Source organism: Trachemys scripta, chromosome 3 (genome assembly GCF_013100865.1).
Source record: "Trachemys scripta elegans isolate TJP31775 chromosome 3, CAS_Tse_1.0, whole genome shotgun sequence".
Classification (NCBI taxonomy): domain Eukaryota; kingdom Metazoa; phylum Chordata; order Testudines; family Emydidae; genus Trachemys; species Trachemys scripta.
Genome location: NC_048300.1, coordinates 164816508 through 164830744, shown reverse-complemented (window position 1 = coordinate 164830744; position 14237 = coordinate 164816508). Strand labels below are relative to the sequence as shown.

Here is a 14237-nt window from a genome sequence, read left to right as displayed (position 1 = left end):
CTGAAAATCATTGATAGCAGTGAAATAAGCAGAGAAAAATGGGAAGCATTTACGACACAGCTGGAGAAGTTACAATAAGAATTCTTTCCAAAGTAACTAAAAAAGGAAACCTAAAAGGGCACCAGAAATCAATGTGACTAAGTAGAGATGGAAAAAGCAACCTGCAAGATAAACAAAAGGCATTTATTGATACAAAGAATCTGCCCAGGTGGGAAAGTTACAAAACCAAACGAAAAGCATGAAAATAAATTTAGAAAAGGAAGAAGGGCAACAAATATTTGAGAATTTAAGATCCCTTTCCTCTCCCCTCCCCCCACATCAATCAGCACATACAGTATGGTGAATCATTTAAAAATGAATGGCAAGCTTATAGCCAGGAATATGGAAATATCAGAGTTATTAAATAGTTACTTTGTTTCTGTCTTTACAGAGGAAGAGGGTGGCGATCTGCTCAAGTCGGGGATCAGTTTTCCGGGGACGACAGAGGAGGAGCTAGGTACAGATATTATCTCTTAGATAACTTTATGCTAAATAAGATTAGAGGCACTTAAAGTAGACTAAGAATCAGGTCTGGATAATATGCAACCAAGAGTTCTAAAAGTAGTGAGCAAGGAAATTGATGGAGCTTTAATTTTTCCTAAGATATCCAGATTCAATTCCCAATTATTTGGGAAGTACTAGAGAAAACCTTAAAAAAAAAAAAAAAAACCCTAAAGGAAAATAAACTAAGAAAGTATATAGTCTTTGTCAGAATGTTAATGTACCTTAGTAAAGTTCTTCACCCATATGTGAATATTTTCAAATTAAAATCTTAGGGGTTTGGTTTATTTGTTTGTTTTTCTTTTTGAGTAGTTTTGCATTTTGTTAGGAATATTTAGCATTTCTGTCTAGACCGCTAACTTGTAAAGTGAAAGTAAATCTTGATCATTATCCTAAAGGGTCTGGTTAGGAAAAACCCCCAGAAGAGCACAGTTTGATTAAGGAGCAGTGATTCAGGGACAGGAGGCCATTGTGTTTAGCTCATCTCTTGGAGTGGGATTTTCAAAAGCAATAGGTGCTGGCCTAACTCTGCGCCTATTGAAGTCAGTGGGAGTTTTGTAGATATCACTAGAAGAATATATGAGTTTTGAAAAACATGCATTTCCCAAGATTGCACATTAGAGATGAAAGGTTAATGGAAAGAGTTATGGGATAAGGCATTAATAGTGCTGGATAGAAGATTGTACTAATTAGAGATGAAAACTATTCAGTTTAGTAAGGGGTCACAAGTTAAATATTTCCACCTCCACCCTCTGTTTGTTCTCATACTGTAAGGGGGCAGACATGGTTTAAAATTGTGGTTCAGTAGGATCCCTATCAATGGACACAACACCGGATTACTATCAATGGAGGCAACACTACGCCTACCTTTTATGCCACTCTGGCTCCCAGCTGTCCCCTTCCTAGCATGTGGGAGCTGTAGACACTTTGTGCCACTGCAGCCTACCTACTGGGAACTTTCCCCTGCAGGATTTCTGAAGACAAAGCAAATAATATATAGGTCAATGCAAGCTGGTGCAGAAATATGTGGCTCCTTTAGGTGATTGGGTAGCCAGTAGCTAGTGGAGTTCCATGTAAGCAAATGGAAAATAATTAATCAAAGAATAAGAGACCAGCCTTGGGAATGTGTGCTACATTGATCTATCATCCAGCATCCTGATTAGGAAAAGATTGTGGGGTTATTGTATAATATTAATTAAAACCAGTAGCAAATGTAAAGAATGATCAATAAGAAAAAAAGCTGCATCAGCAAAGGAACAGAGGACACAAGAAGAGGTGATATTGTTACAGTATAAGCATTCACTAAATATTGTGTGCTGTAGTCGTCATACCACACAAGTATTTGTGATGGGTCGGACCTCCCTTTTGGGGGTGCCACTGGATGTGCTGGGGTCCACTGAGTCCGCCTGTCCTACCAGCCTGGGTTTACCTTACTCTGTGCTGCTATGACAGGCTCTCAAGCCTCTTTCTAGCACACACAGAGGCAGGAACATATCCAGCAGTAGAATCACACAGAGTCTGGGATTAGCTCTCTGTTGGAGGATTCACTAGGGGAATGCCGAGCTCTCCTGTGCACGCACCCTCTGGAGTGTAAACCCAAAATGATATTGTCTTGCACTGAATAGAGATCTATATAGTGTAAGCTCATAAAAATCGCCTCCTCCCTTGAAGTGGAGGGAGATATGCACAACTCTTTGCCCTCCACCCCCTGTTATGAATTGCACAAACTGGGTTTTGAAATAAACAAAAAATAAGTTTATTAAACTACAAAAGGTAAATTTTCAGTGATTATAAAGGATAGCAAACAGAATAAAGTAGATTACTGAGCAAATAAAACAAAACACGCAACCTAAGCTTAATTCCCTAAAGAAACGGGTTACAAATAGTAATTTCTCACCCTAAATGTTGTTTTAGGCAGGTTGCAGAGTTTCTGCAGCCTAGCATTCCATTTATTTCTCTTCACAGGCTAGAACTCTGTCTCAGCCAGGACTCAGTCCTTGCCTTTCCCCAGCTTAGTTCCTTTGTTTCTTTTGGTGCTTTCAGCAGTCTTCCTTCTTGTGTGGAGAGGCAGTGGAGAAGAGCCCTGCTTGACTCACTTTCCAGCCTTAAATAGGATGTACATAAGGCAGAAATCCTTTATTTCCAATGGAAAAAATACCAGCAGTGTCCAAAGTGGTACTCCCTACCAGATGACATTATCACATGACCTTTTTAGTGTTAACGCTACCATGAAACAAGGTTTATTTGTAACATCCACAGGAAGGAACTCCAGAAAGATGAGAGATCAGCAACTTCAAAGACCCATTCTATTGTCTTTCCTAATGGCCCATTCAGGCTGATTGCCTACTGTCTGGTAGGCGTTCCCCAAGTACACACACAGTTGTAATTGTTACTTAGTCAATATTCCTAACTTCAGATACAGAACTGATACATGCATACAAAGTGGATAATCACATTCAGCAAATCATAACCTTTCCAATGATACCTCACGTGTCCCATCTTGCATAAAACATAACTTAGTTATTCCATATTCATATTACAACAACATTTTTATGAAGAATATGGGGTGCAGCATCACAGTATTGTTCTCTTGGATTCCAAGTCCAAAGAATCTGAGGTCCCCATTCTTCCCATATAGGAGAATAACCTATGTAGGGGTAGGAAGTTCTGTGAGTTTCAATTTAAGTTTCCAATTAATTCTTCCCTCATGGACCTTTTGTGCATCCTCCCACCTTATTTCTGCAGAAGAAACCAGGGATTCTGCTTCCTTAACTGACAGATCACCAAGATATGTGATAGACAAGAGGCATCCTCATGGCAATTTTATGTAAAGGCTCGGTATGCATTATTTCCATTTTATTACTATGTGAACCAGTATAAGATGTCTCTGATGTGGAGTTTGGTCCTGTGCTCATTGAAATCAGCAGGAACCAGATCAGATCCTAAAAGAGAAACTTGCTTTTATCACTTGTACTCTAATCCAAACAACAGTTAGTACAGGAGACATGTAGGCAACTATTGTCCCCAGCAGGATATGGGTAATTCCAATTGAAATCAGTGGAAGTCTCCTATTGGCAGAGAATAGGGCCCCTGTTTTCTAATATTAAAGTGATTTTAGAAACAGCCTGCAGTAGAGAAAAAAGACATGATGTCTTTGATGCACTCCAATCCCATAGGTGTGGGCTTTTGATCTGAGCACAGAACGCTGACCCAAGAAGTCCTGGTTTTGACACCGATTTGCCTGTAGTCTAGGACAAATCACTTAATCTCTCTGCCTCCATTCTCCTGTTTCTAAAATTTGGATAATATTACCTGCCTATCTTTCAGGGATATTGTCAGGATTAACTAATGTTTGTACAGTATTTTATAAATTTAAAAGCACTGTGTAAGTGCCAAATAGAATTATTAATAATCCCCTGCATAAAGTTAGAGAAGCTATCAAGGGACAGGACCGAGATCAACTCTGGCATAGTATTGATTCTGCAAAACAGCTCATCAGTTTATACAGCCAAAAGCTTATTGGATTCTTTTAAAAAGGCTTACCAAAGCTTTTGAACCCACTTTATTCTCTACAGTAATATTTCAGAGGTTTCTACATTGTTGTTTCTTTAATGGAGATCACAGTATGGAAAGAGCTTTCGTTATTATGAAATCTACTATCCAGTTTGATCCAGCATTCCTCCCATACCCAAATCCCCATTGTTTCCATTGGGAACATCCATGAGAGGCAACATGGTCAACCAGGAAGGGCCTGGGAGTGGGAGTCATAAAGTCTGACATGCTGCGTGACCTTGAACAAGTCACTTCAAATCTCTGGCTCTGCAAAACTTAAGTATTAAAACTTGCCTGCCGCAGTGCAATATGCTGAGATCTATGATGATGTGTGATCTCTAAATACACAGTTTTATTAATATTATTATTAATGTAGGATTGGGCCCATAGAGAATAGCATTCTGTGAAGCTATGCGTTATGCTAGTATTTAAATTGTAAAGTCCTAGGGCAGGGGCCTCGTCTCATTTTGGCCTGTAAAGTGACTATTGACTTTGGACACCACAAAATAATGCTAGTCCAAGGTCACTGAGAGAAATAAGGAAAATACATTAAATTTAAAGGGACCAAATTGTAAAAGAAAAGTTTGGAGGTGGGGGTTGCATTTCAAAAAAGCTTTAATGGGTGATTTTCATACTGGAATAAATAGGGAAAAGAAAACCATTATCAAAAATGTAATGGGACAGTTGATTTTTTTTTATTCCCATTTGTAGCAATAAAGATATTTGTGTTTTACAAGTTTTTACCACTCAGTGGGCAGCGTCTTGTGTTTGACTCTATTCATATGAAGAATTGCTGTAAAAAGGGTTTTAATGTCACAAATTGAACATTATGGCTTAAGGCAGTATTAATAGGAAAGAAAGTTAGGCTGGATACAACTTTTTCTGAAATAAACATTTAACCCTTGATCCTTCAATTTGATCTGTCTCATTTATACAACCCTCATCACTGAGCATCTCTCAGTTATTAAATGATTTTACCCTCATAACTCCCTGGTGAAGTAGGAGGAAGTATTATCCCCATTTTACAGACTTGCCTAAGGTGTCACAGAAAGTGTGAATAAAACTCAACACTCCTGTATCCCAGTCCAGTATCCTATCCACTAGACCATCCCTCTTCCTAATGGTTCCTGATGGCAGACCATTACATCATCATGGAATGTAATGGGAGTCAATGGGACTCAGAACCCCCTGCCCCCCTCCCCCCGATTGCAGGAGCAATATGTACATTTGTAATTAATAAACACACTAAGAAAAAATGGATCTTAGGTACTTATATGGCCCCCATTAGGATCTGAGCACCTCACAATCTTTAATGTATTTATCCTAACAATAGCCCCGTCAGGGATGGAAATGCTATTATTCCCATTTTACATATGGAAACTGAGGCACAAAGTGTCTAAGTGACTTGCCTGAGGTCTGTTGTGTACTTTACACCTGTGCAAATTCTAAAAAGAAAAATAGTTCTATGAACATGTATTCATATTTTTAAATATAGCTACTTTGTACCCTTTCTGTTCCCCACCTGCAAGTATTTTAGTGGAGCATTTACTGGCAGGAATGGCCATAAACACAGAGAATTTTAATCAAATATTGGAGAATATTTTTGGAAAACAAATTTTGAACTTGAAATTGCATATATTCTTACCTGAAATCTGATTCTAAGTAAAAAGAACAGGAGTACTTGTGGCACCTTAGAGACTAACAAAATAAATTTGTTAGTCTCTAAGGTGCCACAAGTACTCCTGTTCTTTTTGCGGATACAGACTAACACAGCTGCTACTCTGAAACCTGATTCTAAGTGTTACCCATCCAACCAGGGAACAGAACCATGCCATGTGACCTAAATATCCAATGAAAATTGATTAAACAGCCTGGATTTTAATTACTGATCCCTGGCAACTAACTGCTTACCGATGTCTATAGACCAATAATTATGATGCAGCTCATAATTCCATATAATTCGTTTAGAAAATGAAAACAGTGAGGCAAGTGCTATTCTCCTTTGCTTTAGCACCACATCATCTCACAGTCAATTCTCAAACAGGAAAAGAGCTAGTACTCATAAAATAAATTATTTATAATGAATTATTCACCCATTTCTACTATTGAATAGACAATGGTTTTATTTATTCATTAGTTTGTCAAGAAGTAAAGTTGTTTTTTGGTACAAATGATTTTTGCCCTCTTATCTGGCCAGCTTGCTAGAGACGCACAAGTACTTTCAGTGTAATGTTACCTCTTGCAAGACATATTGTATGTTTTAAATTTACTCTCATTACAGACAGCTAATATACTGGGGTTTCTTATTTTATTCCTTAAAAACAAAATAATTATCCTGATTTGCACTCAATGTCCTTTCCTCCACTTGCTGCTCTTCCATAGAGTCTTAGACCCTATCGATGCTGGAATTTTTGAACTGATATAGTTATGCCAGTGCAAGCCCCAGTGTGGATATAAGTGACCATGGGAAATCTCACAAAGTACCAGTCACAGTTGGCACTGGTCTAGTGTGTCTCCATTAGGGGTTTACACCACTGTAATTAAATCAGCATAATTATACCAGATCAAATTTCCCAACTCTAGCCAAGCCCTTATACAGATGCTCAGAAACTTCAGTTCGGAGTTAATTTGCTATCTCAAAGACTTTTAAACTGAGAGTTTCATGGACAGTTTTCTTTCCTTTGTGCAGTTCATTACTGCCAAAAGTAACTTTGTCTTCATCAGTAATCAGACAATGGCAGAATTAGACCACACACTCTCAAGGCAATGGCTCAGCACTTTGGAGATGGTCATGTAGCTCATACACAGCCACACCTTCCCATGGGCTGAGTCTGCCATATAGGTGCACTAGGTCCCAATGAAAATTAGAGGAGGCACTGAGAACTTGCCTTCAATTCTGGTGGCTTGAGTGGGAGAGAAAATTAATTATACGTGCTAGAGCTGTTAGAGGTTGTAGCAAGCAGTAGCTTCTGAAAATCCCTGAGTAGCTATACAGTTTCAAACAGTGGGACAGGTACTATTCTCCTCTGCTTACCTTTAGTCCCAGGTCAACCAATGCACAGGCTCAGTGACCCTGTGTTCAGCCTGTTTATGCAGCTGTCTAGTCATGCTCTACTCCTTACAGACACATAAACCAGCCTGGGCATTAGTTCCAAATTTGTTAAAACAGTATCACTTTTTACAGCTCTACAAACATAAGGTTAAAATGTAACATAGCACTAATAATCAATATGATAGCTCAGTCGTGAAGCCAGTTAGGTTTTTGCCCACAGCACTCCCTTGGAAGTCTGTTCCAGAAAGTCACTCGTCTGAGTGTTAGAAAACTTCATCTAATTTCAAGCCTAAACTTGTTGATGGCCAGTTTATAGCCATTTGTTCTTGTGTCAACACTGACACTTAACTTAAATAACTTCTCTCTGCTATGTATCCCTCTGATGTATTTATAGAGAGCAATCATATCTCCCCTCAGCCTTCATTTGATTTGGCTAAATGCGCCAAGCTTTTTGCGTCTCCTCTTGTAATGTAGGGTTTCCATTCCTCTGATCATCCTAGTAGCCCTTCTCTGCATCTGTTCCAGTTTGAATTTATTTTTCTTAAACATGGGAAACTTAATTTCACACAGTATTCCAGATGACATCTCACCAGTGCTTTTTATAATGGTGCTAAAACTTCCCTATCTCTATTGGAAATCCTAGGTTTGCATTAGCCTTTTTCATAGCCACATCACACTGGCAGCTCATAGTCATCCTGTGATCAATCAGTATACACTGGTCTTTTTTCTCCTCCATCACTTCCAACTGATAAGTCCCCAGCTTGTAGCAAAAATTCTTGTAATTAATCCCTCAATGCATGACCTTGCACTATTAAATTTCATCCCAGTTCTATTACTCCAGTTTTTAAGGTTGTCTAGATGTTTTTGTATGGTATTTCCAGTCCTCCCAACTTTGTGTCATCCACAGATTTTATTAGCACACTCCCACTTTTGTGCAAAGGTCATAAAGTAATAAAAATGTTAAATAAGATTAGTCCCAAGACCGATTCCTGAGGAACTCCATTGGTAACCTCCCTCCAGCCTGACAGTTCACCTTTCAGTATGACCCATTGTAGTCTCCCCTTTAACCAGTTCCTTATCCACCTTTCAAAGTTCTGTTACTTTGTAGCAAATATCTATCTTCTCCAATTTAATTAATAATTTCCCATGTGGAACTGTATCAGATGCCTTACTGAAATCCAGGGAGATTAGATCTACTGCATTTCCTTTGTCTAAAATATCAGTTATCTTCTCAAAGGAAGAGATCGGGTTGGTCTGGCATGATCTATCTTTTGTAAAACTATCTTGTATTTTATCCCAATTTTATCCGTTTACCTTTATGTCCTTAACTACTTTTGCTTTCAAAATTTGTCCCAATACCTTGTATACAATTGAGGTCAAACTAACAGACCTGTAGTTTCCTGGATCACTTTTTTTCCCTTTCTTAAAAATAGGTGCTGTATTAGCAATTCTTCAGTCATAGGGTACGACCCTGGGTGTACGGATTCATTCAAAATCCTTGCTATTGGTCTTGCAATTTGACGTTCCAATTCCTTTAATATTCTTGGATGGAGATTATCTGGGCCCCCCGCTTTGGTCCCATTAAGATGTTTGAGTTTGACTTTCACCTCGGATGTGGTAATTTCTACTTTCATTTCCTCATTGCCATTAGCCACACTGCCACTGCCCCTAAATTCTTCATTAGCCTTATTAAAAACTGAGGCAAAGTATTTGTTTAGGTGTTGGGCCATGCTTTTTCTTTAATCTCCACCCCGCCCTCAGTGTTTAGCAGTCCCACTTCTTTATTCCTTGTTTTCTTTTTATTTATATGGCTATTGAACCTTTTACTATTGGTGTTACTTTCCTTTGCAATGTTCAACTCTGCTTGGCTTTTGGCATTTCTCACTTTTCCCCTTCACTTTCTGACCTCCAAGAGGTAGCTTTTCTTTCTGATCCCTCCCATCTTCCATTCCTTGTAGGCTTTCTACTTTTGTGTGCAGAGCGGAGGGGTGGGGAGGGTGCTGATGTCAGGGTGTATCCCTGTTCCTGTACCCCATCTCCACAGAGCGGGGGGGAGGGCACAACAGGGCTCAGGATGGAGGGAGCTTACTATCAGCTGTTGCTGTGTCTGAACAAGCAGGGTTCAGACTGCTGAGTGCTGATCTACAAAGGGCAGCATACTTACAGGGGCAGCGCGTCTCTCTCTCTCCTTCTCTCTCTCTCTCTCTGTCACACACACACACACACACACACACACACACCGTGTGTCTCTCTGTCACACACACTCTCTGTCTTTCACACTCACCTCCCAACACATACCTGTATTATTGATGTTGTTATTACTTGATACTTCTTTCAAAGTGTGTTGTTTTAGTTTTTTGACTGCTCTATGCATTTCATAATTTTTATTTCTCTCTTACGCTTAAATTTAATTTTTTGAGTAGTGAGTTCTAAAATGCCCAGCCTGTCTTGGCTGGAGTAATTATCCCTATGGTAACTTTTTTTATATATATAGTATATCTAGGTTTTTTGTTTCTACTGGTGGCACACATCCAAGTAATTCCAACCTCCTCCACATTCAGATCCTTGAGTTCTTTGGTTCAATTACTTATCACTTGAGGTTCAGCCCCCCTATGTTTATCAATTAGTAAACCTCTGAAATGGATTCTTCTGAGGGTAACCTTTCCAAGTAAAGTTTATTCAAACTGTGAGGAATGTGAAGTGGAGTCTAGTGGTGGAGGAAGCTCCATGCTCTTTCTTCCCCTGCTGGTACCTGCTAAAATGCAAATTGTTCTATTTCCTGCAATCTCCCCCAGTCCCCTTGTTAGTTTGATGCCCCTATTTACTGTTTACATGTAAATGTGCCATCATTGTCTGCCTGATGACTGGGTTGGTCAGAGAAGTAAACTCATTTCTTTGCCAGGGCAGATCCATTTATCATCTGCCCTTGTCATGCCTGGTTAAATACATTTTAGTCATAACCCCAGCATATATCCATAACTCGTAATACGCACTATGTGCATACATCACATATGAATATTAATGATCAGTGAGTTAATAGTTTTCAAATGATACTAAACAGGGCATATTTTGTACAGAGATTATTACAACAGTATGGAGAATGTGAATACAGCCACCCTAAATCTCTCCATATGCCCAGGAGGCCAGGTAGACAGAGAAGGGAATGGAGCTGGGAAAGGCAGGGCAGAAATGGGGAAGGACAGGGGTGGCTCACACTCAGTACCAAAAGTTCCACAAAAAGGTTAGTACAGCCCTGGATCCCTGCAAATGGAGCCAGGAGCCAGAGTGGCCCTAGCTTCCCATGGATCAAAGGGATCTGCCAGTTTTGGAGAGCTTTTTGATGCGGCATCCGAAGAAGTGAGGTTTTTACTCACGAAAGCTTATGCCCAAATAAATCTGTTAGTCTTTAAGGTGCCACCAGACTCCTTGTTGTTTTTGTAGATACAGACTAACACGGCTACCCCCTGATACTAGACAAATAGACAGTTACTCAGAATATATTTTTCTATGAACAGTATATACAACATATAAAACTTGCCTTAGAACATCCAGGCATTAAAGCAGTTCCTATTGTCAACCATGAGGGACCATTGTTTTGATGTACTGACATATTTAAGAGCCATTAAAGGTAACAAAAAGTTCTGTTACTTTGTAGCAAATATCCATGGTGGAATTCTCTACCAAAGCAAATCAAAGTGCTTAAAAAGACAATCCACCAGCTGTGTTGATATTTTCATATGTAAAAGAACTAGGATTGAATGGCACAGTTTCTCTTGCCTTTTTCCTAACACTCAAACTCCATCCAAATGAAAAGTTTCAGATAACAAAGGAAAATCATAGCAATTACACTCCAACTTTCTTTTACTCATATTCAGCACTGTAGTGTTGTGTTTATCTAGGCTGCTTTGCTGTTGCTGCATATCCAAGGGGCCAATACTGATTTCATCAGAGTTTGAAGTGTGTTTGGAAGAATAGATATTGGTATTCTGGGCTATTATCCAATCTTTTCTCACTAACCCTTATATTAGACAATATCTTGTCAGAATGTCTGCATAATGCAGCATTCAAATGAGGCACTGATTTGTTCCACTATACAGCCATATCCAAGGCAGGGCTAAGAATGCAGAATGGTTTAATTTTAGCTGTGCCCCCTCATGAACTGCTCAGTTGTCATATTGTATTAGTCTCTGCGTACTTGTTCCCATTCTTTTGATTGGATATTTACGATCTTTTTATGATAAAACTATATTTTAATTTATTATTTGTATCACAGTAACACCTATGGCCCCAAATTAGATTGGAACCTCATTGTGCGAGGCCTTATATACCATACAGTAAGAGAGAGTCCCTTATACTTGCTCTGAAGAGTTTACAAACTAAATAGGATTACTTCAGTCATTTTACAGGTGGGGAACTGAGGTACAGAGAGATTAAGTGACTTCTCTAAACCTATATAAAATGTCTGTAGGTTTCCTGAGTTCTGCTCTGCTGCCCTAACCAGATCATCTCAGATGTTGTCGTTTAATTCTGAATGTCCACTAGGGATTTAAGGCTCAATGAGGCTGGGAAATGTTCAGTTAGTTCCTTCTTTTCAGGACTTGGATTTGGTAAGGGATTGTGAGGGCACCAACCAGAAACCCAGACCAAGTGTGTGCTTGCAGCCACCTGGTTACCTCCATTGCAATGCCAGCTCCGCCCCTGTGCCTCTCTTTTATCATCTCTTCTCAGCTGTTCAAGGAGCATCTGCTCTTGCTGAAGTTAAGAGGCTCTATGCTGTTGCTGAGTGCAACTCAAACATAGGAATTTGCCATATTGGCTCAGAACCGTGGTCCATGTACTCCAGTATCCTATATCTGGCAGTGATAGACACTTCAGAAGAAGGTACAAGAAACCCTGCAATGGGCAGAGGTGGTATAGTCTGGCCTCTACGGGAGTTTCCTCCTAACCCTTAATATTTAGAGATTGGCTTAAACTCTGAAGCATGAGCTTTATATCCCCTTTAAAACTTCTTGTTGTAGTTCTTACTGTTATAGCTGTGGGTGTTCTTGCTATTCATATAAATGTGAAATTTCTCTTTGAATCTTGCTAAGCTCTTGACTTCAACGACATCCTGAGGCAATGAGTTCCACAGTCTGTGAAAGAATATTTTCTTTTATCAATTTTCAATTTGCTGCTTTCAGTTTTATTAAGTGTCCCTTTGGTTTTGTGTTATGAGATAGTGAGAATAGAAGTTCTTTAACCACTCTCTCAATACCATTCATTATTTTTGTATACTTTTATTGCGTCTCTTCTTAATCATTTCCTTGCTAATCCTTATCTTTTCCATTTTTCTTCAGATGAGAGCTTTCGTATGTCCTAGTAATTTTTTCATGCTCATCTCTGAACCCCTTCTAATCTGAAAAGCTTTTTGAAATGGGGTGACCAGTATTGCATGTAGTATTCCAGAGGAGGATGAACCATTGATTTATATAACATCTTCATAATATTTTCCATATTTTTTCTCCATCCCATTTCTTATGTAGTCTAGCATTTTGTTAGCTTTTTGACTACAGCTCTATATTGAGCAGAGGTCTTCATTGAGCGGGATGCCACGTCCTTTTCCTGAGATGATTAGAGTGACTTTAGAACCCAGTTAGATGTACGAGTAATTCAGATTTTTCCATACAACATGCATTACTTTGCATTTATTAACACAAAATTTCATCTGCTGTCGTGTTGCCCATTCACTGAGCTTGGTTAAGAGTTATGAATACAGCTTATTTATAAACTGCATTGGAAAAATAAAATATATTATGTACCTATTACCATTTAAAAAGTCAACATTTGTAGGTGTCTAAGTATAGGGGACACTTGTGATATATATTTCAGATACCATTGCATTATAACAGTTGGCAAATGCCAGCCTCTAAATTGTATCCACTATATATAAGGCCAGAAGAGCTTTATGAAAGCACTTATGCGCTGTGAAAGGTACATTATTGTAATATACAATAGAGGTGCAAATGGTAGATCATGATTACACAGTGAACTGACACGGAAGTAGTTTAAGTGAGCCTGCATTTTATTTTCTCTTACATCAGGCTCACATATTTCTGAAGTCACACAGAGGAGCGCTGCCAGGACGAGGTTCAGAAATGCCAATTTACTTCCCATTTACTTCAGAAGAGTCAGGATTTCACTACTGAACTTTCTGCCTCGAGTCAGAAAAATTAAACTATTTTCTGATAGTCTTCCAGCTGGATCCTCACCTTCTGTAGCCCTCAATTAGCCACCATCCTCAGTTTTCCTCCTTTTCAGCAATTCCCTAATAACGCCTGTCCTGTCCTTTCCATTTCCGTCATAACTCTCCCACTCCAACAGTATGAGGTTAAATCTTTAGATTTATTTAACATAAGGGGAAAAAAGAGGAAAAATGTGTGTCTTTAACTTGACATCATAAAGACCACTGGGACTGGTTATTCAACCACACATAAATTGTAGGACTAGGGAACATCATTGGGTGAATGATATAAAAAAAATAGGGAATCTGAAAAATTATCATGGTCCACGTTTTTTTAAATAAACCACATTAAAATAGTGAAATAGGAACACTTTGAGAATCAATCAGTCAATGATGCCTTTAAGTTCGTTGCCCAAAATGGCCATTTTCTGTGGTCACGTTATCATGTATCTGGGGGGAATTTGCATAAACGTCTATCAACTAAAGCAACCTCCCGTTAACGCAATTCCACTTTAAGCAAATCTGTTACCCATTAGGCTTGAAATGGCATCTGACAGAAATTTTAAAATTGATTAAAACAGATAGCCATTGCTAAATGATTTGGCCTGGTAAATGTCAAACAATGCTTACTTGGAGTTGTACCATGTAAATGTCTAGTTTGTTGAGTGTTACTTTCTTGTGCTGTGTTATTTGTCGAGGCTTCTAATGTACTTGTACCAATCAGGCTCAAATTGCAATTTGATAATATTCAATCTTAGCTAAAGCTGATCCTGTGTTTTTATTATAATTGGATATTTGAATAAAGTAGCTGAGATTCTTTCTCAATAACCATTTAAGGTGAAATCCTGGCTCCACTGAACTCAATGGGAAGTT

General features: G+C 38.8%; 1 protein-coding gene across 1 annotated transcript in view; it reads left to right on the top strand.

The window, feature by feature from the left end:
• Positions 1 to 438: 438 nt before the first annotated feature.
• Positions 439 to 14237, top strand: part of DLGAP2 (DLG associated protein 2) — a 127723-nt gene continuing 113924 nt past the window's right edge. Inside the window, exon 1 of the mRNA XM_034766390.1 lies at positions 439 to 496. The gene's annotated coding sequence lies outside the window, so the exon portion shown is untranslated. The remainder of the gene's footprint in view (positions 497 to 14237) is intronic.